This window comes from Sceloporus occidentalis, unplaced genomic scaffold (genome assembly GCF_023333645.1).
Source record: "Sceloporus occidentalis isolate IW3139 unplaced genomic scaffold, rSceOcc1.0.p SCAF_198, whole genome shotgun sequence".
Lineage (NCBI taxonomy): Eukaryota > Metazoa > Chordata > Lepidosauria > Squamata > Phrynosomatidae > Sceloporus > Sceloporus occidentalis.
This window is the reverse complement of record NW_028317178.1, coordinates 1,491,266-1,515,488: the sequence shown is the minus strand read 5'-3', so window position 1 is coordinate 1,515,488 and position 24,223 is coordinate 1,491,266. Positions and strand designations below refer to the sequence as shown.

The window sequence follows — 24,223 nt, the reverse complement described above, 5'->3', positions numbered from 1 at the left end:
GAGAGAGGGGATGGGGAGAGGAGAGAGGGGATGGGGACAGGAGAGAGGGGATGGGGACAGGAGAGAGGGGATGTGGGATGGGGATAGGAGAGAGGGGATGTGGGATGGGGAGAGGAGAGAGGGGATGTGGGATGGGGATATGGGAGAGACATTTAAATAGTTAGGGGGAGGATAAAAGTTAGAGCTATGACCAGAATCTAACACTAGGGGTCGGAGATGTTACTTTACTGAGAGAGTGGAACATAAAAATGGAACAGCCTCCCAGCGGAAGTGGTAGAGGGTGATACAGACGCGTGGCTCCTGAATCTAAGGCGAGACTGATGACTGTTTGAGGCGATGAAATGGTTAATGGCCATAAGGCTGGGAGCGCCTTTACAGTTTAATTGCCCCCCAGGGGGGAGCTCTCTGTGTCAGAGGGATCTGTGATAGTCTGATGGGAGCACAATGTGTGCGAAAGGCTCTGCAGAGCTCCCGATCCCGTCAGTCACCGGCCCGTGGGGCAGATACCCGGCCCATGGGGGCAGCCCTGGTGCAGAGTGCGACGCCGAGTTATTGTCGGCAGTGAAAGGCTCTATCGCCCTCTAGTGGCAGCGATGGGGAATGACAGCGAGGATACGGGCCAGTGCAGGGCACTCCTTACCAACGTATAACAGGAGATATCATTAGAGGAATAGAGTGCGGCCCCTGATGCTGGCCGCTGTCCGTAAGGGCCAACAGGGCTTTCTGCAGACTCTCTGTGACTTTGTCTCCTGTCGCCGGGTATTTGTGGAACTCAGGGGGGCATTTAGAAGAATAATGGGGTTAATTTACACCGTTTAGTTGATAAAGCCGTTTCTTGCTGTTTCTTTACACATTATCGGGGCTTTTAGGGCTGTAGAACCCTGCGATCCCCTCATACCCAGCAAACATTCTGACCTCCTAGAAAAGAGGGGGCATCTGGGGAGGAAAAAAGTGACATCTGGGACTGATAGAGTGGCACGAGGGGTTTTGGAGAGGGACTGGCCAAACTGATCAGAGACACTTGGCAGGTGTGTCTGCTCCCCAGGCTGTTCCTTGTCCATAGCGTGGGCCTCCGGGGTATAACCGCCTGTCCCGGGGGGGCTATGAGATGCCCCCGGGAGGGGGTTTAAGGGTTTGCACCAGGTGCATGCGCAGCCTTCCAGGGAACTTTGACTCCTTGGCTCCGTGCCCAGGAGGAGGGGGTTCAGGGTCGCCCGGTGCGCGGCCGGGTCCTCGGGGTCACACGGCACGGCCTCTGGCTGCTGATTGGCTGAAGCTGGAGACGCCCCCACCCCGGTGTGTGCCTAAAGTAAAGCAAAGGTGAATGTCTGAACATGCGCAGGCCCTTTAAATCTTCATGGAGCCCCCCCCCCTTGAAAATGCCCCTGGGGGGGGTAAACTGCCCCTCTGAGGAAATGACCCTCAGCCGGCCTGCAGAAGGTTTCACCTCATAAGCCCCAGGTTTGAAAGAAGCGTTAGTAGTTGCTATGGCAACAGCCTCTAGGTGCCCAGGTGCGTCGTGTGAACGCGGGCAGCCGTAGCAGAAATTGCCCCAGCGGGGCTATATGCCGGGCCCGGGGTGGGGGTACTGACGAGTTACTTAAAACCGATATAGAAAGTGTTACACCTTGCGTGGGCAGCTTTGCCGTTTTAGGGGTTCTGGGGTAATTAAAGGGGCAGTTTAATGCCCCCGACAGTTGGAAGCAGCCAATCAACGGCAGAGAAGAACCGTTAAGAATCGGTGGGAGTGCGTTCCGCGCAGCCCCAGGGAGAGGGGTATATCCGAGGGGGGGAGGCAGGGCATTTGATGTGTGGGGGGGGGGGGCAGAAGGGGCAAATGCGTCTGGTGATACTACGGCGTGCATGGCAAACATTTAAAGGGCCGGCGTGCTATATGATGGCTGCAGTGCCCCTTTAATAGCAGGGGGGGTTTAGAAGGTACGCTGGGGACATGATGGCTGCCAGGCTATTTCCCCAGATGCCCCCCAGCAGGTAGGGGGTGTGAGGGGCAGTTGTTGGGGCAGTTACAGGGTTACTTTCTATACAGGTATTGGGCTGCGCGGGCTTTAATGCACGGCAGTCTGCGGGGAGAGAGGGGCGTTACTGGACACGCTTGCGGTGCCAGCGCCTGGGGTAATGGGGTATTAAACCGTGTGAAGGGGCTGGGGCCACGCATCTAGGGCATGTGGCTCCCCCCCAGGGGTATTTGGTGCCAGCTGTTGGGGCATTTCTGGGTGCAGCATGGTAGCACAGAGCATTGCCTGATGTGCTAGTCGCAGTCCGGTTGGCTGTGCGCTTCTGCCCCAGCCTTTGCTGTCCCCGGATCTGCCCCTCTGTCCCCGGATCTGCCCCCAGCGTTGCGTGTGTCTGCCTGCTGCCGGGGCTGGTACTGGCATGGGCCCACGTGTTCCCCCCGAGCACCCTGCGCGCCGCAGCCAATCACAGGCGACGGGGCGGGGCTTCCGCTTCCTGCTGGCTAGTCATCCTCGGGAGCACGCTGTCTTCTGCTGCTACTGCGCTCCGGCCACTGTCAGCGCTACAGCACCCTGCCAGCCGCCATGCCAGCCCTCAGGTAACCCCGCCGAACCTGCCTGCCTCCCGCCCGGGTACGGCTCGGGCTCTGCTGCCCCGGCAGCCCGCTGTCATTTGCCCCCCTACCCCCGCCCCTGCTCCTCGGTTTAAACGCACGGGTTATAGAAGCTGCTGGGACGTTGGGGGGGGGGGGCAGTTGTAGTTGCCCCGGCCTGCCCTGCACCATCTGCCCTGTCATGTCATCGAATCGCAGTGTCATGGGCAAGGCAAGTGGTCAGCCCCCCACATGGCCCTTGTTCACTAAGGGTTAATAGTGTCCTGTCCTGGTGGGCACCTGTTGTGTTTGCGGTGGGGGGGTCTCGATGCAGTAGGGGGGGGACATTAGCTGTCATTGCCCGAGAGGATGGCCCCGGTTGACCCCTGGCACCGAGCCTCTGTTTGTTTGTGTGCCGTATTTTAATGGCCTCCTTAACCCTTTGCGGGGCGGCCAGCGCTTGGCCGGAGGCTATCGTTTATATTCTTCACGCCATGACTTATTCATCACCCCACCCGGCCGGAGACTGCGGCCGGGGGCAAATACCCCGGAGACTGCGGCCGGGGCAAATACCCCGGAGACTGCGGCCGGGGCAAATACCCCGGAGACTGCGGCCGGGGCAAATACCCCGGAGACTGCGGCCGGGGCAAATACCCCGGAGACTGCGGCCGGGGCACACGGCGACCAGAAATAATGTCACGGTTTAAGCTTTTTTTTTTTTTATTTTTTTTTTTACAATTTTTTTTTTAAAATTATCTTAATTTTCGTAACGTTTCATTTTTCGGCGTGCCGGCGATCTGTCACTCGGAGCCTCGCGGCCTCTCGCTCGGTATGAAAGGTATGCGGAAGAGGACGAGAGCTTAGACTCTATTTACAGAGCCTTCCAGCCTTTGGAGTTCATCCTTCTGCGGGGTGGTGGATCAGCGGAACAGTCTCCCAGCAGAAGCGGTAGAGGGTAATGCAGCGAGGGTATTTAAACATGCATGGGATGGACATACAGCTCCTGAATGTAAGACGGGACTGATTTGAGTCGTTGCGGACGGGGGCCGGATGGTTTGTACAGTGCTGTGGCGTACAGTGGCGCTATATGCCGGCGTTCTCGTTCCGGGAGTATTTGTGCCTCGTTGGGTTATCGCCGGCGTGGCGGGGTACGGTCGCTGGTGGAGCTGGGAGGCGCCGATAACTCTCTGGCGGCAGCTGCTTATCTCGCTGCCGGCCCGTCGGCTTCACGTGGTGGGAACCCTGAGCGGCGAGCGCACGTGGCCAGATAACGCTCTGCGCGCCTCCGCCCCTCGTTCCCTCAACGCAAGATGGGCGCCGCTTCCCATGAGCACCCGCCCCTGCTCGGGTTATTCGGGGTTAATTCCTCGCGGAGAGCCGCTCCGTCCGTCTACATGGCGTCGCTTCCAGGCCCTGAGCTTGGGAGCTGACGCTCTATCCAGGCTGCGTGGAGGAGTTTGGGGGAATTTCTCCTGTTTTCCTGCTAGATTCGGCGCGCGTTTCCTATATGTAGCCCCCCGTAATGATCTGGTGTTCCCGGGCTGGGGGTCTCCCCCCCCCCTCGGAAGCCCCGTGACGCCGGTCCTGCAGACGTGGCATAAACCTGTAAATATTTTGGGCCGCTTCGCGTGTTTCCGGTTTATCCAGACAGACGGCTTTTAAGGCTGACGTCTTGTTTACGGAGGGAAGGCGATGATCCCAAAACCCTGTCCTCCATCACCTCCGCTCCGTGGTTTTCCGTGGGCGCCGGCGTGCGCCTCCGCTCCGTGGTTTCGTGGGCTCTCTCCTTGAACCCGTTTTAGATTTTAATTGGCAGGATCTGGGGCCAAGGAACACGCCTCGGGGCCAAACGGCACTTCAGCTCGTGTTCTGCCACGCACGTCGTCATACAGAGCGTGCGGGGGTAACAAATATTCAAAGAGAAGTGGAGCCACATGGGGTCTTATTACTGATAGTGCCAATATTAGTCTTTTATTTAATAGAATATTTTATAATAGTAATATTAAATTATAATAGTAGTAGTAATATAATTATAATAATGGTAATATAATTTATAGTAGTGGTAATATTTATTAATAATAGTAGTAGTAATATTTATAGTAGTAGTAGTAGTAGTAATATAATTATAATAGTGGTAATATTTATTATAATATTAGTAGTAGTAATATAATAGTAGTAATTTTATAATAGTAGAAGTAGTAATATTATAATAGTAATTATTATAGCAGTAGTAGTAATATAATTATAATAATGGTAATATTATAATAGTAGTAATATTTATAGTAGTAGTAGTAATATTTAATATTATAGTAGTAGTAGTAATATAATTAATAATAGTAGTAGTAATATTTATAGTAGTAGTAGTAGTAGTAATATTTAATATTATAGTAGTAGTAGTAATATAATTATAATAGTGATAATAGTAGTAGTATTATTTTATAGTAGTAGTAGTAGTAGTAATGTAATTATAATAGTGATAATAGTAGTAGTATTATTTATAGTAGTAGTAGTAGTAGTAATATAATTATAATAGTAGTAGTAATATTTATAGTAGTAGTAGTAATATTTATAGTAGTAGTAGTAGTAATATTTAATATTATAGTAGTAGTAGTAATATAATTATAATAGTGATAATAGTAGTAGTATTATTTATAGTAGTAGTAGTAGTAGTAATGTAATTATAATAGTGATAATAGTAATATTTATAGTAGTAGTAGTAGTAATATTTAATATAGTAGTAGTAGTAGTAATATAATTATAATAGTGATAATAGTAGTAGTATTATTTATAGTAGTAGTAGTAGTAATGTAATTATAATAGTGATAATAGTAATATTTATAGTAGTAGTAGTAGTAATATTTAATATAGTAGTAGTAGTAGTAATATAATTATAATAGTGATAATAGTAGTAGTATTATTTATAGTAGTAGTAGTAATGTAATTATAATAGTGATAATAGTAATATTTATAGTAGTAGTAGTAGTAATATTTAATATAGTAGTAGTAGTAGTAGTAATATAATTATAATAGTGGTAATATTTATTATAATTTAAAATGGTAATATTGTATTTATACTAGTAGTCGTGGTAGTAATTATATTTTTTATAATAGTAGTAATATTATTAAAATAGTAGTAATAATGATTATTATAGTAGTAATATTTGATTATTATAATAGAAGTAATATTTATTATAATAGTAGTAATATATTTATACTAGTAGTCGTGGTAGTAATTATATTTATACTAGTAGTAGTAGTAATATTTATTATAATTATAATAGTGGTAATATATTTATTATAGTAGTAGTAATATTTATTATAATTATAATAGTGGTAATATATTTATTATAGTAGTAGTAATATTTATTATATTTATACTAGTAGTAAACCTGATTTTACCTCATTTTGTTTCAATAAACTCCCTTTATCTGCAGACCGGGAGCCGCCGTCGCTGTCCGTCATGTGATATTTTGGGTGACTTTCCCGGCTCAACACCACACTGAGCTGATACTTTATGGCGATGCTAATGAAGTCCGTTCCTCCATAGACTTTCGTTAGTCAGAGAGTCTTGTTGGTGATTAAGACCGAGCCATTCTATTGTTTCCGCAGGGTGTGTGATCTAGTAGATCGGGGGTCGGATAACAAATGGCTGATATGCAGCTGCCTGAAAACATTATATTATGGGGCAAAAACTACAACTGGGGTGAAGAAACCGCATCCGGTTGCCCGGCAGCCGAGACCGCGAGAGCAGCCCCCGTCTGACGCTTTGTGTTTTTTTCTCTCTCTCTCTCTTGCAGCGAGAACACCCTCTTCGGGATTGGGGAACCCGCTCCTGGACATCTGCGCCGTGGTGGACAAGGGACTTCCTGGATAAGTACGTGGCGAGCGATGGCGCGGAGGGGGGCCTGGCCCAGATGCCTGAAAATATTACATTATGGGGCAAAAACTACAGCTGGGGTGAAAAAAAGGAAATGGCAAAATATTTTCTAAAAATATATTAACTTAAAACTGAATAAAACAAACAAGTGTCGGCGGGCCTTTCATCTGATCTAATCGGTTAAACCGATTACTGCCTTGACTTCCTCCGCAAATCTTCTTAATCCATCAGAGAGTTAGCTGAAGATTAGCCGAGATCTCAAGTATCGGCCCCATCCGGCCCCCGCCTGGTCGCCCGTTTCTCCTGCTGTAAAGACTCAACCCTTAATCAGTCGTTGGTCTCGTCTTAGATTCAGGAGCCGTATGTCCTATCCAATGTTTAATACCCTCTACCACTTCTGCGGGGAGGCTGTTCCACTTACCTACCACCCTTTCCGTAAGCTCTGTCCCAAAGTGAACACGGGGTAACGGTAGTAACGCTCTCTTTTTCTCCTCCGCAGGTACGGCTTGAAGACGAACGACCAGATCCTGGCAGAGGACAAGCACAAAGAGCTTGTAAGTTGAAATTTTCCACCCGCAGCGGCCGCTGAGCTCTACGGAAAAAGAAGCGAGGGGCGCGTCGCAGGCGGGAGGGGCCCCTGGGGGCTGCCGCTCCTAAATTTACTTAGAATCCCCAACCTGGCGTTGAGATTGAGGAGTTAATGCTCTTCCAAGCTCTGCGTGCTGAAATAAGCACCTCCTTGCTCGCTCGCGCCTCCCTGACAAGTCCCACGAGGGCCGAAGCGGACGCCCGGGGTGGTTGTGTCCCTCGTGCTGTGGTTCTGGACGGGGTCAGACTGATGGGGCATCTCTCCATGCTGAAGAGTTCCTTTGGGCTCCTCGGTATGGGTGGCAGCGGGTGGGCATCTGGATGTCTCCTTCACCCTGCGCCCCCCCCCCCCGGAATTTCCCTTAACCGGTCTGCTCACAGCCGGGGAGAACGCGGATGGCCGGTCCTCCACCATAGAGAGGATCTGCTCTTCGTGGTTTGGAAAGGTTGTTAGTGGTCACCATAGCCAACAACCTCAGTCTCTGCTCTCTTGTCCTCTCTGTGACCACCGGTCGGTCTCCGCTCTCTTGTCCTCTCTGTGGTCACCGGGTAGAGTCTCCGCTCTCTTGTCCTCTCTGTGGTCACCGGGTAGAGTCTCCGCTCTCTTGTCCTCTCTGTGGTCACCGGGTAGAGTCTCCGCTCTCTTGTCCTCTCTGTGGTCACCGGGTAGAGTCTCCGCTCTCTTGTCCTCTCTGTGGTCACCGGGTAGAGTCTCCGCTCTCTTGTCCTCTCTCTGTGGTCACCGGGTAGAGTCTCCGCTCTCTTGTCCTCTCTGTGGTCACCGGGTAGAGTCTCCGCTCTCTTGTCCTCTCTCTGTGGTCACCGGTCGGTCTCCGCTCTCTTGTCCTCTCTGTGGTCACCGGGTAGAGTCTCCGCTCTCTTGTCCTCTCTCTGTGGTCACCGGGTAGAGTCTCCGCTCTCTTGTCCTCTCTGTGGTCACCGGGTAGAGTCTCCGCTCTCTTGTCCTCTCTGTGGTCACCGGGTAGAGTCTCCGCTCTCTTGTCCTCTCTGTGGTCACCGGGTAGAGTCTCCGCTCTCTTGTCCTCTCTGTGGTCACCGGGTAGAGTCTCCGCTCTCTTGTCCTCTCTCTGTGGTCACCGGGTAGCAGTCTCCGCTCTCTTGTCCTCTCTCTGTGGTCACCGGGTAGCAGTCTCGGCGCTCTTGTCCTCTCAATGTGGTCACCGGGTAGCAGTCTCTGCTCTCTTGTCCTCTCTGTGACCACCGGTCGGTCTCCGCGCTCTTGTCCTCTCTCTGTGGTCACCGGGTAGCGGTCTCCGCTCTCTCGTCCCCCCCGTGGCCGCCCGTCGGTCTCCGTTTACAGCCGGCAGCGTTCATCGGGCTCTCCCGGCAGTCGAAGCCGTCCAATCGGATTAGAGCGAAGCAAATTGCATCAACGTAAAGGTCAGTTGTGATTAACGCGCAGAGACGACGCTCGCCGAGACCGCCCCGGGAAGCTTATGTTCGTCGTATACATATCATATTCATTATAGACGTCCGGTAAAGTCACAAGAAAAGAGTTTTTTTCGTAAATATTTATCTTTTTTTCTACAAATGTTGTATTTGTATTTTTTGGCATTTCTTTTCCGAATAGAGACCGCTGTGGTTTCAGTTAGGCCCGCCCAGTACTTTGTGGCTCCCGAGATGTTTGTTTTGGATCTGAACGCCCCTCGGGGGAGGTCTCGGCAGGCCGCTGTTGGTTTTTCCCGTCTCTCGGATGGGTTCGGGCCGGTCGAGGAGAGGTGTCTGTCTAATCTGTGTATTTTAGACAGCTGGTTACTGCGAGACTTCCTTCCCGTACAGAGGGGGGATCTCAAATCTGACAGGCGACGCGCCCGTTGTAAATCGGATGAAACAACCCGGAAACTTGATCGGTTTCTATGGCAACTGCCCCAGCGCCTGCTTTTTTGGGGGTCGCATGACAAGGGTTTCCAGCAATGAAAGGGTTGTTTCCGGGAAGGCTTTGGGCAGCAGGACAGGGGATGCGGGTTATTGGTGCTGCTCTTGGTCACCAAGGGGTTAACCAGTAATAGGCAAAGCGTGCCAGCGCAGACACGTGTGAGACATGCGCGGGCGCGCGGTACATCACGCCTCCACTCCTTCACCACGGAGACAGGCAGGCCGTACCTGGAGGCGTGCTGATGCTGCGTGTCCACCAGGTGGCGCTGGGGGCCCCGGCATGCAGACCACTGTACCTGGAACACCTGGGGCCCCTAGCAATGCCTGGAACCCCACCCTGGGGGCCCCAGCACGCATACCGCCGTACCTGGAACCCCCGGGGGGCCTAGCAATGCCCGCTTCCACACAATATTATCCTTATCAGCTAACAATCGCTTAACCGCTTATTGGAATATATAGATGGCCAATAGGGCTGCTTGTTACCATGGTAACCAGAGATGTCACGCAAAATGTTAACGCAAGATCGGCAGGTAGCATGTAGGCACCGGGGTCTGTGACATCGCAGGTGCCCCCCCCCCACGCTCCAATAAATATATTTATGTTGTTTAGGTAAAGAAATGGGCTTGGTGAGGTTTTTGTTTTGGGTCACAGCTCCCATCATGCTCAGCCAGAATCCTGATGGGCGGTGGGAGTTGTAGCACGTATAGCAGGGTTGCCGAGAGCGTTCAGCGTGCGCGCGGCATGTTACCCCCTTCTCGTGTGTTCCATCGCCCTACACCAGGTGTCCGGGAAGGGTTAATGTGTACACAATTGGCCTTGGCACCTGAAGGGTTAAAGGCCCACCAGTCCCGGGCTCTGCCACTAGGTGGCGCCCGTGTCGCTCCCGGCCGTTGTTCGTCTGGAATATGTGGCAGGGGGTCTGGGGGGGCTTCCCTCACAGGGGCCACGAGCAGCTCCCAGGGGCAGCTGAAAGTTAACCCTTTGACCTACCTGCAGAAGCAAATCGCCCTGTAGGAGCAGCCGCAGGAAAGATGGCGGGGAGCACCGAGGGCTTTGGGGGCAGTTCAGCCTCTTGCCCAACGGGGGCAGCAGGTTGGCCCCCATCTGGCCCTTCTAGTCTGCCTAATCAAACCATAGTTGGCCTCGGCGTAGATTCAGGTAGGATGGTTCCCCTCCCCCGATCATATTTAGGAAGTCATACATGTCACATATGTAAGAGCGGCGGATCCAGACGGCCCTTTTTTCAGTCCTGCTCCTCATTAGCCCAACACCCCCACATGCTCGTCCAGGGCCCCCCTTCCTGCACTGGGGGGGTGGAAGGGCCCGGATGTGGCTTAGAGAGGCAATAAAGGGACTGCATTCCTTGGTGGGGGGGGATAAATTATTGGCATCTGCCAGCAGCCCCCCCAAAAGAAAGATGCACCTGCCTATCTGCCGTGTCTGGCCCAGCAGCTGACGCTCCTTTTGTTTCAAGCCACGGAAGCTAGAAGGGGGCAACGGCAGTCACTTTAACCCTTTCGTTACCGTCCCTCCTACATTCAGGAGCCCACCCCATGCATTCCCTCGCTGTGTGCTGCGAGGCTGTTCCACTTATCCACCACCCTCTTAGTAAACTCTATTGAGAGCTACCCCGCCCCAGGGCACTTTGACCCATACATTCAACAACTTTAAGTGTAATGAAGACCCTACTGGGGGTGTTAACGAAAGGGGACTGGGTGGAGCTGCCATTAAGCCCCTCCCCTTCTTGCATATGCCACCAAAGAGCACCTGTTAATTTTCCACGAGCTCTCTGTCCAGCGCGATCGCCCCCCCCCCCCCCTCTGGCCACCTTGTGTGTTGCCCCATGGGGCAAATTAAAGGGGCAGGGGGGGTATTAATAGAGGCTCTTATTTGCCCCAACCGTCAGACCCCTCTGGGTACCCGTAGCTGCCCGAGGGGAAGTAAAAAAGGGATGTGTCTGTTTATATAGCGCCATCGTGCTCTGCAGCGCTGTACAAACCCCCCCATCCCGCTGTTACCCCCGATTAATCCCCCCATACCGTCTGTTCCAAACCAGCCCAGAATGCCTTTTTCCTCCCCCTCTGGCCATATTGTTTCAATAGCTTTAAGTACAAACGTGTGTGTGGGGGGGGCGACGTTTGGCTTCCATCAATCTGACATTTAAAGGGATTTATTTTTTCCGCCCCTTAACATTTTTTGGGACAAATCTTAGTTTCTATTAAAAAAATGTCATGTATTTTTTTTATTATTATTATTTATATATATATATATATTAGGGTCCCACCTCCCCCTCTCGTGGGGCATTTAAAGGAGCCAGGTGTTTGCGTGGCCCCGGATCGGTTTGTTCTCCCCGCGAAGCACATGCGGGCACACTTTTTTTAAATTATTTTTTACAAGAACATGCCGGAGGCGGTGTTGCCATGGAAATAACAGCATGCCCCCCCCCCATATCGAATTATAACGTATGTCATGTCCGGCGCTAACCCGTGATATATATGCCGGGGGGGGGGGGTTTGCACCACGCCAGCCGGATGTGCACCCAAAAAAAAAAAACATTTTATTTTTTTAATCGCTTATTTTTTTCACATATTTTATGGAAGTTTCCTAAAATGCATGTTTTTAAAATTATTTATTATAAATTAATTAAATATTTAAAATAATTAAATACAAAAATAAAAATTTGCGCCTGTGAATGGAGGTGTGTGTTAACCGCTTGCGTGCTGTGCCGGGGGGTTGGAGAACAGTCTAGCCCCCCCGGAGTAGCGGAGGTAATAAGGCAGCCACGTGTAGTCGGAGTTTCCCGGGTCTTACGGCCCCCCGAGCCCCCCGCGCCTGGAGGACCCCCTTTGTGTAGCAGCGGCGTTGCATTTTCTCAGCTCACACCTTGTAAAGCGGCTAACGAGCGCCATGCGCATCCTGCTCACCCTTCCCCCTCCGATTCCTGGCTCTGAAACTCCCTTCCTACTAACTTTTGGGGAATTTTTTGTATTTTTTATATATTTTTTTTTTCGTTGCAGATTCGAGGAGCTTGTGAAAAAGTTCAAGGTGGATTATCATGCCGGCGGATCCACGCAAAACTCCGTCAAAGTGGCCCAGGTCGGTTTCACAGTTCTCTCCCCTCCCCCACGCCACGGTTATTATTATTTTTTATTTTATTTTTTTCTTATTTTGTTATAATATTATTTTTTTATTTTTATTTTTTGCTTGCCCCGGATTGGCTGAAAGGGTTAATCCGGCGGCTTTCTTCTTGGCAACGTTTCGCCCTTCTCAGCGCAAATGCGCCGCGCGATGCAATGGAGGCCGGAACCTGGAGGGATTATTAGCCAACTGAGATGATTCCGCTGCCATAAATAACATTAAATGCTGATTTTTCAGCAAAACGCATAAAAAAAAAAAAGCAAATTCTAGCCGGCTTGGGATTTCATGAGGTGCCGCGTGGATTGACGGCTCGTTAAAGGGGGGGGGTCGCCGTGGCAGCTGCTGTGTTGGTTCTAGGGCGCTCCGTGGGCTGTGTTCGGGGCCTGGGTTAAGAGTCGGGGCCCCCTCCATGCGGCGCGGTGCCAGCATCCTCGCTTCGTAAATCACTGCGTTGGCGGCTGACACCTGGAATTCCGATGCGTTTCGTTCACATCTGTCCCGGCAGGAATTCGGGGGTCTCTTTCTTGGGCCCTTTCATCGCTCACGCGCCAGCTCTCCTAGAAAGCGTCTCTTACCCGGGGGGCGCCGCCAGTCCGAGGTCTCTGGGAAAGTGCGAGTTTAGTCCTGGCAGGGGGGGGCCATCGCTGTCCCCCTCCCGGCACATGCCACAATGGGGGGAGGGGGTTATAAAGGGGTGATCGGTGCCCAAGGGCCACAGTGGACCCACAGGACCCCCAAACCTGAGCCCCTTCTTTCCCATTAATAAATCCAGGGCCCCACCCCCGCTACCCTGATACGGCGCAGATACTCCGAAGCCCCCGTTATTAGTCATGGATATAGCGCCGGCCTATACCGCAGCGCCGTGTAACAATTCTTAGCCCATCTAACCCGGGGAGGTGGATCCAAGCTGCAGGCGGCTGCCCCGGGGTGAGCAACGTGTCTTTAGACAGGCGGTACAGAGTCAGCGTGAGAGTTCCCACGCGCGTGCGCCCCTCTACTATTACATCCCGGTACTTCAGCCAATCGGTGGCCGGCTGCGGGCCCCCCTGTGTGCAGAAAGCGCTAGTGTCTGCTTCATGGGAACGCTTCTGCCGCTTATTGTCCGGGGGGCTCACCGGCGAGGGGGCTACACCTCAGCTGCCGCATACCGGGTCATATCCGGGCGGTGGGCGGACCCGTTAGAACCCGCGGCGCTCTCGTCGTTCACCAGACCTGCAGCGTGGTTAGGGGGTCCTGGATCGGGGAAGGTGTGCAGCGGGACTCTCAGGGCATTAGACTGGATCATGTCCCGATTACCCCCCTCCTGCCTGGGTTATTAAGACATCTGTGCCGGTGGAACGAGCCTCCTCCTCTCCCCCTTCTCCCCGACACAAAAGCCGCGGCACCGCCTGACATAATCGTCTAATTATCTTCAGCAGATGGGGAGCCGCGCTAAGTAGAACACAGCGTTCTCTTGCTTGCTCACTCACTTTCTTGCTCGTTCACTCGCTTTTTCATTCACTCGCTTTCTTTCTCTGGCTCTTTCTCTCTTGCTCTTTCGCTCGCTCTCTTTCTCGGAAGGGCGATTTTATTAGTTTTTTTTGTAGTATAGAAAGGACGCGTTGGTGATTGACGCGTGGCCCTCGAGTCCTGCGCGGTTGTATCAATCCCGTTCTTGGGCCAGAATTGGCAGAATCCACTATAAAGTCTCTCAGTGATGGACTCAGAGGTGTCGCTGCAAAGTGGGGTACCAAGAGCCTCCAAACGACAGTACGGGGGGCGGCCGAGAGTCACGCGAGGGAGTGATGCCCCATACGAGGGGCATTTAGGGCAGCGGCAGCCCATTCTTTGCCGTTACACGCAGCCGGACGAGACTTCTCTTTACTTTGCCGTCGTTGGTTGAGACACAGCGCTCCTAGCGGGATCCCGACATCTCCCAGGAAAATAATCCACTTTTAACTATTTAACCCCGCTTGGTGTAGCCGGGGCAGGAATAATTGCCCCGGGGGGCTGGGTACTAGGGCAAAAACCACCATGGAATCTATGGGGCGCGGAATTCATGTTCTCTGGTTACCAAAGGGTTAAAAGATTTCGCAATCTCAGCTGCTCGTGGGGTCCCTGACGGGCGCTTAATTACAGAAAATCGTAATCCGCACTCACGACGCTGGGTGGGGGGGCACACACAGCCCACCTTCCACAAAGCGCACGTTCCGGTTACCTTGGAAACTGCCGATTGGTTAGTGACAAATGCTGCAAAAATCACCGAAAATGCCACGTCCCAAGGGCGGAACCCCAATGGGTATACCCCAGAGACCACCCGCTGGAAGCAGTCCTAATAGATTGCAAGCTCTCGGGAACAGGGTTCATGTTATTGCTGGCGCTCTATTAACGTATTGGCTGTAATGGGGTGGGACGTCGGCCCCCGATGGCTGTGCAGTAACCGCGCCGGCGACCCCGCCGTGCCCTTACACATAACACTGATTAGTAATCGAGATTTTTATCGTGCCTTCGAACCCTGCCGAGAAAACAATTAGCGCCTCCCTCCCGCTCCGGAGCTCGCCGGCAAATCGGGGCAGCTTTTAATTCTCACCGGAGACGGAGCGGGTAAAGCTCCCCGGCTGTAATGAGAGAGAGAGAGAGAGCGGCTTTTAACTGCTCTCCCCCCCTTCCCCATTGTGTCATTAGCAGGCGGCCGCCGGGTTTTCATCGCCCCCCCCCCCCCAAACAAAGTCTCCTCGCTTTAGAGGCTAGTGTTGGTTAGGCTTTTCCTGTTACAGGGGCAGTTGGGGTAATAAAATGTATTTGAGGGCAGTGGACGACCTCCCTGTAGAAATCCGTTAAGTCCTGAGGTAATTAAGGGACCCCGATCCGTTCCTGTTAGATACTCAGACCCACGTGGTGAGAGCGACCGTTATTTTGAGGTCCAGAGTTGGAGTCCACCTCCAGATCGGAGTTGGCCTTGGGTTGGCCCTGGCCCCTCTGCCCTCCATCCTCTCCCATTGAGGTTAAACCTGTCATCCGCACAATAGGGACAGATTGTGGCTCATTCGGGTCGCTTCACGATCAGCGACGGCGGCTAGAAGACGTTGGCCAAGGGTCATGCTGAGCAATGGAGACCTAATCTCCACCGGGCCGGAATTAAGTCCTTGGTCTCGGGTTAGTTTCAGGAGCTGCATTCTTGTCCCGTGCATGTTTAAATTCTCTACACCCCGTCAGAAAATGTCCAGAGGTAATGTCTTGCTGCTAATTTGCCCCGTATGGCCCCCGACGTGGCTGATTTCCCCCGTCTCGTCTCTTCTCCGCAGTGGATGATCCAGAAGCCGCACAAAGTCGCCACGTTTTTCGGCTGCATCGGCAAAGACAAGTTTGGCGAGATCTTGAAGAAGAAGGCAGAGGAGGCGCGCGTGGACGCTCATTACTACGAGCAGAGCGAGCAGCCAACGGGAACATGCGCCGCCTGCATAACCGGGGATAACAGGTGAGACTCTGCTCCCCAGGGCTGGGGGGGGGGGGGGTAGGTTTCTGGTGTCCCCTGGATTTCTACTGGTGGCCCTGCTTACCAATACCCTGTCTGTTTCCAGGTCTCTGGTGGCGAATCTGGCGGCAGCCAACTGCTACGATAAAACCAAACACCTGGACCTGAAGGAGAACTGGCAGCTGGTGGAGAAAGCCAAAGTCTATTACATCGCGGTAAGTGGTGGAGGGTGGGGAGCGCTCTATCATCTCCAATGTCTGCTGTTGACATGGCCCTCTCCTGCTATCGCTTAATGTTTTTGGTCTTTGTGGTATGGAAATGACACGCGTGGACCCAGACCACAGCCTGTCCAAATGCAAAAATAATTCAGAGGTGTAAAGAATTTGGCCGGAACACCCAATTGTCACGTTTATGGGCTTCGCATACCGAGAGACGGTCAGCTGGCTGTGGAGAAGCGCCGTCCACGCTCTAGACTCCATAGTTTGGTCTCCAGATGTTCTTGGGAGCGGAGACGTCCGATCTCCAGGAACGGGGCCGGGCTTTGGGGTTACCGAGAGAGCGTTCATATCCTCCATCTGAACGAGGGCCCCGGAGACCGACATCTGTCCAGCTTCAGGGGGGGTCCGCAGGCTGACTCTTCATCTGTGTAGGATACGTCCCGGTGAAGAGGGGGCTTGAAGCCGCTCTCCTGCCTCTGCACCATATCTGACGTCGGCTTCCAGAACGTTCTAGAGTCTCTTCTGTTTTTATGGGGCGTGAAAGTGGGAGCTGGCGTTTCCAGGCTAAGTATGTTGGGTGGTAGGACCCCATTTTCATAATGAATCACCCGATTCCCCCGTCCACCTCTACTAAAGGGCAGAAGACACTAATTCATTGGCCCCCTTCGGCCATCTCACCTTCTCCCCCTATTTCTTTTGCCCTCCCATGGGGCAATTACCGTAGATGTAACTGTTTGAAGCCCCTTAAATGCCAAGCGTTTTAGGATTTACGCCTGAGCCCGCGCGGGGCGTTGGAGCCCTTCCCCTGCCTGACAAATCTTACAGACGGGAGAGAAGTAGAGGGGAGGGAAAGAATAAAATCCCTGAAACACGGCCAAAATATTTTGGTGCCAATCCGTTGCTAAGGAACCAAAACCCGCACGCTATTAATGACACCGCGAGCGTATCGAAAAGTCTGGGGTCTTGTCTCGGCGCACCCTTTCAGGTCCGGACCATGCCGGGCAGACTCCTCCAATCAGAGGTCCATGGCGGCGTCTGGTGCTGAAGGGGTTACGAGCGAAGAGGATAATGTTCATGTAATTATCCCGGCAACACGTCTGGTTAAACCTGCCTGTTTCTTACACACATGATTGAGTGTAATTGGAGGCTGGCTTCGCTCCCCCTCCTCGCCTGTTTCCCACGCCGCTAAACGCTCACTGACATAATGCCAAGCCCCCCCCCCCGTGCAGGGGGAGAAGGCTTACCCCCTCCTCTCAGGCTCCGCGGTCGCCTCTCGTAATGTGATCCCAGCGACAGATGCGCTTTCCGAGCTGTTTTAATGTGGCCCATTGTGCCGAGACCCTCCACCCGCTTCCTCCTCCTCACGCCAGTCAATCACCGCGTCTGGTTACCAGTCGCCCCAAAGGACGGATGGATGGACAGACGGACGGACGGACGGAAGTCCTCTTTTAATCGTTTATCCATTGACCTGCTCCGTTTTGCCCTGTTTTCTCGTGTAGTATTGCGTGGCGCGGGCTCCCCGGGCAGTGGGGAGTCTTTGTGCCATATGGAGCTTTAGATGTAGTGGATCCTCGGGCAATACTCTCGGTGAATAAAGATAATAGGGTCCGAAGTGAGGAGTAGCGCAGGAGCCCAGGGGCCAGAGCCTGTTTCAGCCGAGCACGCTTGGTGTCCATCGACACGATTAATTCTTCGGCTCGCTAGTTCCTTGAGGAACCTTCCATACCCTACATCTAGCCTGTGGGGTCCAAAGACTATCAAGCCCCCCCCCCCCAACTCCCTGCTGTAGGGGCATTCCTGTCCTTTTTACCCCTAAGGGTGACCGAGTCCACTGTATCCGCACGTTTTATATCTCCGACACATGATGTGATTGAATAATTCAAGATATCCGGCCGGCGCGTGCTCTCCGGCAATAACCCAGCTGCGCATGGAGGCTGAGGAAACGGCAGCAATTAGTGTCACAAAGTGTAATGTACTCGTTACAGGGGTTAGGTCTCTTTAGACTTAAAACTCACGGTCTGGATTATGGCTGCGTGTGAGAACGGAGCGTGAAGGGCAGGTCGTCTTCTGGGCCTCATCCATCCTGGTTGATGGCTCCAAAGGATTGACGTCTTTGAGCACGAAGTCATAATCTAGGTGACTTGACTATACTAAGAGGGTTGTAGGTAAGTGGAACCACCTCCCAGCAAGAGAGGCTAATGCGGTGAATGAACGAGGAGGCATATGGCTCCTGAGTCTAATTCTTCTTTCTCGGACCTGATGTTCTCGGTGCCTCGTATCTGGAAGAAGACCAGGACTTTCACAGATCTGATTAAGCAGAGGTCCTCTCCCCGGAGCAGAGGCCGGGAACCTTTCTCCCAGCAGCGTGAATGGCTCTTCCTCCCCGCCAGTGAATAATTGCCTTTTAATCAGCTCTCTGCGTGCTGCTGCGTGGGACGGGGTGGCTTTGTAGCTGTCTCTGGCCCGTGGCCGACTTCCAGCCAGAGATAAATGTAGTTAAGGATCTCTGTGAGTGCTCCGGGAGGCTGGGTCTCCATTAATCAGCGGGTGGTGGAGGCTGTGCCTGTATACATTAAATAGGCCGCTATGTACCGTGACCTGGATCAGCCGCCGTCCTCTCGGTCGTAGAGACTGTTGAATCATGTGGTCTTTGAGGTCTCCATCTGGGAAAGCCTTCATTATGTCCCTCTTCGACCCTAGTGAATGTGACAGCAGCGCGGCTGGTTCCTTCTCGCTAGTTCCGACACCTCTGTCTCCACGTTCAATGAGCAACACCACCTGGCTTTAGCTCTTCATACAGGCGCCTCTTATTTAAACCTTGTATTGGAGGTCTTCCAGTCAGTCCTCGTATAGAGCTTTTACGGCCTCGAGGCTCTAAACATCTTGGCCGCCTTGGTAGCTGTAGATAAAATTGGTTGCCCATCAGACTCTGCTTCGGCCTCCTCGAGACTTACTCTTCATCATCTATCCTAGTGAAGACCAGCTTGGACTACCTGTCCGTTCCTCCTGATGGCGCTAGGTCTACACCCCGTTACCGGTGTCATCTGACATTTTGCCCTCTACCTCCACACTACCTTACTCTACAGTCTCTCCTACGTTTGTCTCCTACTTCCATCGGCCACCGCTGGGTGGTCAGCCTACTTTGGTGAAGCTCTTCTGCTGCCAGGTTTATGAGGGGTAGCCTGTAGGCACCGTCCTCATACCTGTATGCTGGGCCTCTGGCAGAAAAAAGGCTCGTCGCGATCCGCAAAGTCTTGTCTAAGATGGCAGATCGTGTTCAGATTCCCTCATTGGATCAAACCTCTACCTCTTCTCCACTGGTTTCACAGACCCCAAAACTGAGTCCATCCAGACTCGTTGACCCTAACCCATTGGTGACCGTGAGTTGTGTCCTCCTCACCGGTGAAGACCCAATTCCTCCAGTGGTTTGAAGGCCACAGCGACTCTGCGTCCGTTCCCTCTTACTTACTTCCCTCTTACTTCGTTCTGCAAATGTTTGCTGAGGGATTTGGCGCCTGATTAATGAACTCTTGCCACATTATCACCTCCTTAACGAGTCCATGACTCAGCGGCCTCATTAATGAAATGGCTTCATTGGCCGTTGTGTTAGCCGGAAGCCATGAGCTGACAGGACAAGGTTTGTGTCCGGACAGAGACCTTTTCGTGTCGGCATGTGGAAAAGACCACATTTTCTATTGGACGCGGTCTTAATCTGAAAACCGTGATCCCTCCTGTGATTGGCTGATGTTAATATAGAACATTTAATAACGTTGTTATATTTGACCAATGCACGGTGAGGTCCCATAACCCATCCTCCCACATCCAGGTCCTTCCACCGGGGTCTCGGGCCTCCTTAGCCGTGGTCTCCATGGCTTTATCTAAACGCTGTCTTTCTAGGGGTCCACAGGGAGCTTCCTTTTTCCGTTCTCCTTACCAGCTCTGTGGGGAGGCAGAGCCTTAAGGTGTGGGGAGTGAAATAAAATTGTCTCGGCGCCGGACCCCGTTTAGTAGCTCGGCCGTGTTCCTCTCTGCGGTTAGCGCAGCGTGTCCCGGTAACTCGATGCCCGGCGAGGAGAATAAAAGCCTCTGTTTCCCGCCGTGGCAGCCGCCCAGAAGCTCGTGGATCCAGCAGGCGTCCGTCTGATCGCGCTGCAGGCTACTGATGCCCCCCCCAGCTCCCTGCGAAGCTGCCACTTTAACCCTTTGGCCCCAAACGGTCTCGCCCTAAATTCTGACACGTTGGGCAAGTTATGGCCTCTTCACTACGCAGAAGGGCCACTTTGACCCCCCGTTAATCCTTAATCAGTCGTTGGTCTCGTCTTAGATTCAAGAGCTGTATGTCTATCCCATGCATGTTTAATACCCTCACTGTATTACCCTCTACCACCTCTGCTGGGAGGCTGTTCCACTCATCTACGACTCCCCTTTAATATGGAGCCACTTTTATCATCAAAATCTGAAATGTGTTAGATTTTTGGGAATCCAAATTAGTTTTTCCTGCACCAATAGGAAGCTACAAGGTGGGCGGAGCTCGCTGTCCATGCGGTCCATGCGTTTGCTGTACTTGTGCAGGTTGAATGTATGGGTTTAGTGGAGCGCTAAGTCGTAGAGCGTGGAGTTCCAGGCCGCTAATGTGACCTTTGGAGAAGTCTCCTGCAGGTTGGAATGTGTGATTTGGGTTTGGGAGAGGTGCGAGGCGGGGGATTGAGCCATAATAGGCCCTTTGATAGGCGCGCTCGCGGGGTTATTGGTCGCGGGTCGCAGCGCCCTTAAAAATGACTTCACTTGGTGTTTTAATGTAAACTTGCGGCTTTCATCACTTTCACACTCAATAAAACAGCACGGGAAGAAAGGCCTATTCATGGAGAGAGCGTCGGGGGTTCCGGGTGTGTCAAGTGTGGAGCCTTGTATAGTAATGCCGGGGCTTCTCTTTCCCTCGCCCTCTCTCTCTCTATCGCTCTCTTTCCCTCGTCCTCTCTCTCTCTATCGCTCTCTTTCCCTCGTCCTCTCTCTCTCTATCGCTCTCTTTCCCTCGCCCTCTCTCTATTGCTCTCTTCCTCTCTCTCTCTATTGCTCTCTTCCTCTCTCTCTCTATCGCTCTCTTTCCCTCGCCCTCTCTCTATTGCTCTCTTCCTCTCGCCCCCTCTCATGTGGTATCTGTTAGTGGAATTAGACTTCATTTGCCTCGTTGTTCTCCTGACGCCGGGGTTTGCCAGGGGGCTCAGCGGGCGCCTTGGAGAAGACGTTTCATCAGAGGTCCCAACTCAATGCATGGGACTCGGTATCAGAGGGAGGGTGTTGGTGGGTGTCCACCGGTACGGGATCCCAGGGGCCACACACCCAGCCTCTGTCTCCCTGTCACTGAGCAGACATTGGAGCAACCAGAAAAAATATCTGCTGGGAGGAATAAAGCTGAAAACATGTTTGTCTCGGCCATATAAATGTCCGCTAATGAGGTGGTTCCACCGTGGTGGCCGCGTGTCCTACACACGTCGGGGGGCGCGTGCCCAGGCACATCATATTATAGGCTTTGTTATTGCCGACTGGTTGATTTGTTTCCACGCTGGTTACGTGGCTGATGATCGTCTCGCTCTTTCAGGGCTTCTTCCTGACGGTGTCGCCGGAGTCCATCATGAAAGTCGGAACTCAGGCCTCGGAAAACAACAAGATCTTCTGCATGAACCTCTCGGCCCCGTTCATCAGCCAGTTCTACAAGGAGCCTCTGATGAAAGCCATGCCGTACGTGGACATCTTGTTTGGGAACGAAACGGTGAGTTGTGGCCTCCTGAAGGTGGACCTGAACCGAAGAGGTGGGGTGGGCGTTCTGGACACTAATAGTGGGCAGGGGGCTTTACCTGCTCCTCAGCCTCTTGTGGCCGTTATCACCTTCATGTCATATGACTGCGACGTCGTGCCATTTTTCTTTAGTGTCCTCTTTATGAGTGTCCTCCACTCCACTGCGTGTTTTAGGCTCAGTGAGAGGGGGGCCCCGGCAGGCATGCCTGATGGGGTATTTAGCGGAGGGGGGGGGGTGTACTGAATATAATCTTTGTGGTTTGTCTTTTTACAGGAAGCTGCAGCCTTCGCCCGGGAACAAGGGTTCGAGGTGAGTGAGCCGGGACCATACCGGGCCCACAAGGGTTAAGGAGCTTTTGCTGTAGCGCGTTGCCGTTGATTTCGGTGTCTGGCAGCCATTGATGCGCCATTGTACTTGTTGCCATGGCGAATATGTCGTCCTGTGATCATCAGCCGTAGCGAAGCCCGTAATGTGCATGTTCTGGCGTTTGCCACGCTTGGCTCTTAGGACTCTTACCTTTCTGCTTCGTCTTTAAGCCTCAACTGTAGGCTTTAGTTTTTGATACTTAGTCCTCCCTGCTCAGCGGCGTAGGGGATCTTCTCATAATCACATGGGGGAGTCACTAGTGCAAGTGAACAAAGGGTTTTTAAAATGGTAGGTTCTGTGCCTTTTATGTGACATCACTGGGCGCACCTCCATGCAAATGAAGTCATTATTGAAGCAGTCAATTTGCATATCAGGCCGCATGCTCCCAGCGATGGCCCCTCCTCCCATGTACACATGAATGCACACGGCCAACGCGCTTCTCTCCTCCTTGCCTCCGACAGACCGATGACATCAGCGAGATCGCGCGGAGGACGCAGGCTCTGCCAAAGGTCAACTCCAGTAGGCCGCGGGTTGTCGTGTTCACCCAGGGCAGCGAAGACACCATCATGGCCACAGGTAAGGGCCCCGATTCCGCACCGAGCAGATCACATGCCCCGCTAGGAGCGGCTTAGCAATGGCGGGCGAGGGTGGAATCCCCACCAGAGAGGTGGTGGTCCTCCCCAACAGCCGCGTCTCCACATTGGGGAGATAATCAGCTCCGTGTTACAGATGCTCTCCTGAGAGGTTTTGTAAGCGGGTTGAGCCAGGAGGCTCTTTGAGCTTCTCGTAGCCGGGCTTTGTGTGGCCGGCGCAGACTCCATTGACATGATAATGAGCAGAGCTCATGACGAGCCGGCCTTTCCTGGCACCTCTCGTACCCGCGGAGATCTGACAGGCCAGCTGCTCCCACAAATTCCTGGCCGGTTGTCCCGGAGAGCTCCACGCTCGGACGGGAGGCCCCAGCGCCGCTCCTGGGAGTCCAATCATACGATTGGACTTTGGTTATAAGCCCCGCCTAGCACAAAGGAACATCTCCGCCGTCGGTGTATCCGTGGCCAAACCATTGTGAGGAGGACTCTGCATCACGCGGGGGGAGGGGCAGGGCCGAGTTCTGCATGTGGCCGGCACTGGCCGTGCTGCGCGCATGTTCATGGCTTAATCAGATCAGTATGCGGGCGTGCTAGCCGTGGGAATTAAGAGGCTCCCTCGAGCTGGAAGGGGTAGAGGAGGGACACGGGGATAAAGCCATCTAATCCGACGTGATCTAATAAGCTGGTCCGTTACTCGCTAATAGACCTGCGGATTTATACGGAGTCCGGAGTCGGAGTTAATGCCTCTTTATTAGGCCAAGAAAAAGTCGTAAAGTTATGTAAGCCTTTGAGACCTCGGAGGTCTCTTGTTCCAGAAACTTTTAAGTTGGCGCAATAAAAGTTATCAATGTCAATCAGGCTTCCATGTGGGCTCTGTAATTCCTCCCCGGGCCGGGCCCTGTTGGTCTCTTGTTTTGTTGCCTTTCTTATTGACCGTTGTGTGTTTTCTTTCCGCAGCCGACGAAGTCAGGTCCTTCCCCGTATTGGAGATCGACCAGTCCAAGATCGTGGACACCAACGGAGCGGGAGACGCGTTTGTGGGAGGTAAGGGCCCGGTCCGGCCAGAGAACGGCCCCGATTCCCGTCCTGGCTCTCGGTTGGGCGGCGAGTCCGCTCTAGAACCGGGCGTGGGAGCCGCCGACCTCTGTGAGCCCGGCACGTTCTCGTCTTCTCCTCCTTCCCGATGATGCTTCTGCCAGACGTTCTGAAGCGTGTCTCTTCCCGCAGGCTTCCTGTCTCAGCTGGTCTCGGAGAAGCCTTTAGAAGAATGCGTCCGAGCCGGTCATTACTCGGCCAACGTGGTCATCCGACGGGCCGGCTGCACCCTCCCCGAGAAACCAGACTTCAAGTAATAACGGCGGGAGACGGAGCGGAGGACGTCCCAGGAGCTCCTTCAGACATCTTCTCGCCTTCCCCTGCCAACCACTTCCCATCTCCAACGTGCATATTAAAGGAGCCTCTTCCTGCCCCCCCACACACACGTAGTGCATGGGGGGGGGCCCCCTCTCGCTACCTCTGCTCCAGCGGCATCTGCTCAGTATTTGGGGAGGGCGGCTTCCCTCCAGCCATTGGCAAGGGTAGCGTGGCCCTCAGGAGTTGGGTTACCAGAAGAAGACCTGGCCTCCCGCTGCGCTCGACGAGAGAAGCATTCCCAACACCGAAGGGGGCAAAGAGGCCCGGGCCACCTCCATAGTCTGGGGTTATGATGTCACTCATGGGTCCACGTTATTGCC

General features: G+C 52.8%; 1 pseudogene; it reads left to right on the top strand.

The window, feature by feature from the left end:
* The first annotated feature begins 593 nt into the window (after nt 1–593).
* LOC149278218 (adenosine kinase-like) lies at nt 594–23,842 on the top strand (annotated as a pseudogene).
* Nucleotides 23,843–24,223: the final 381 nt, after the last annotated feature.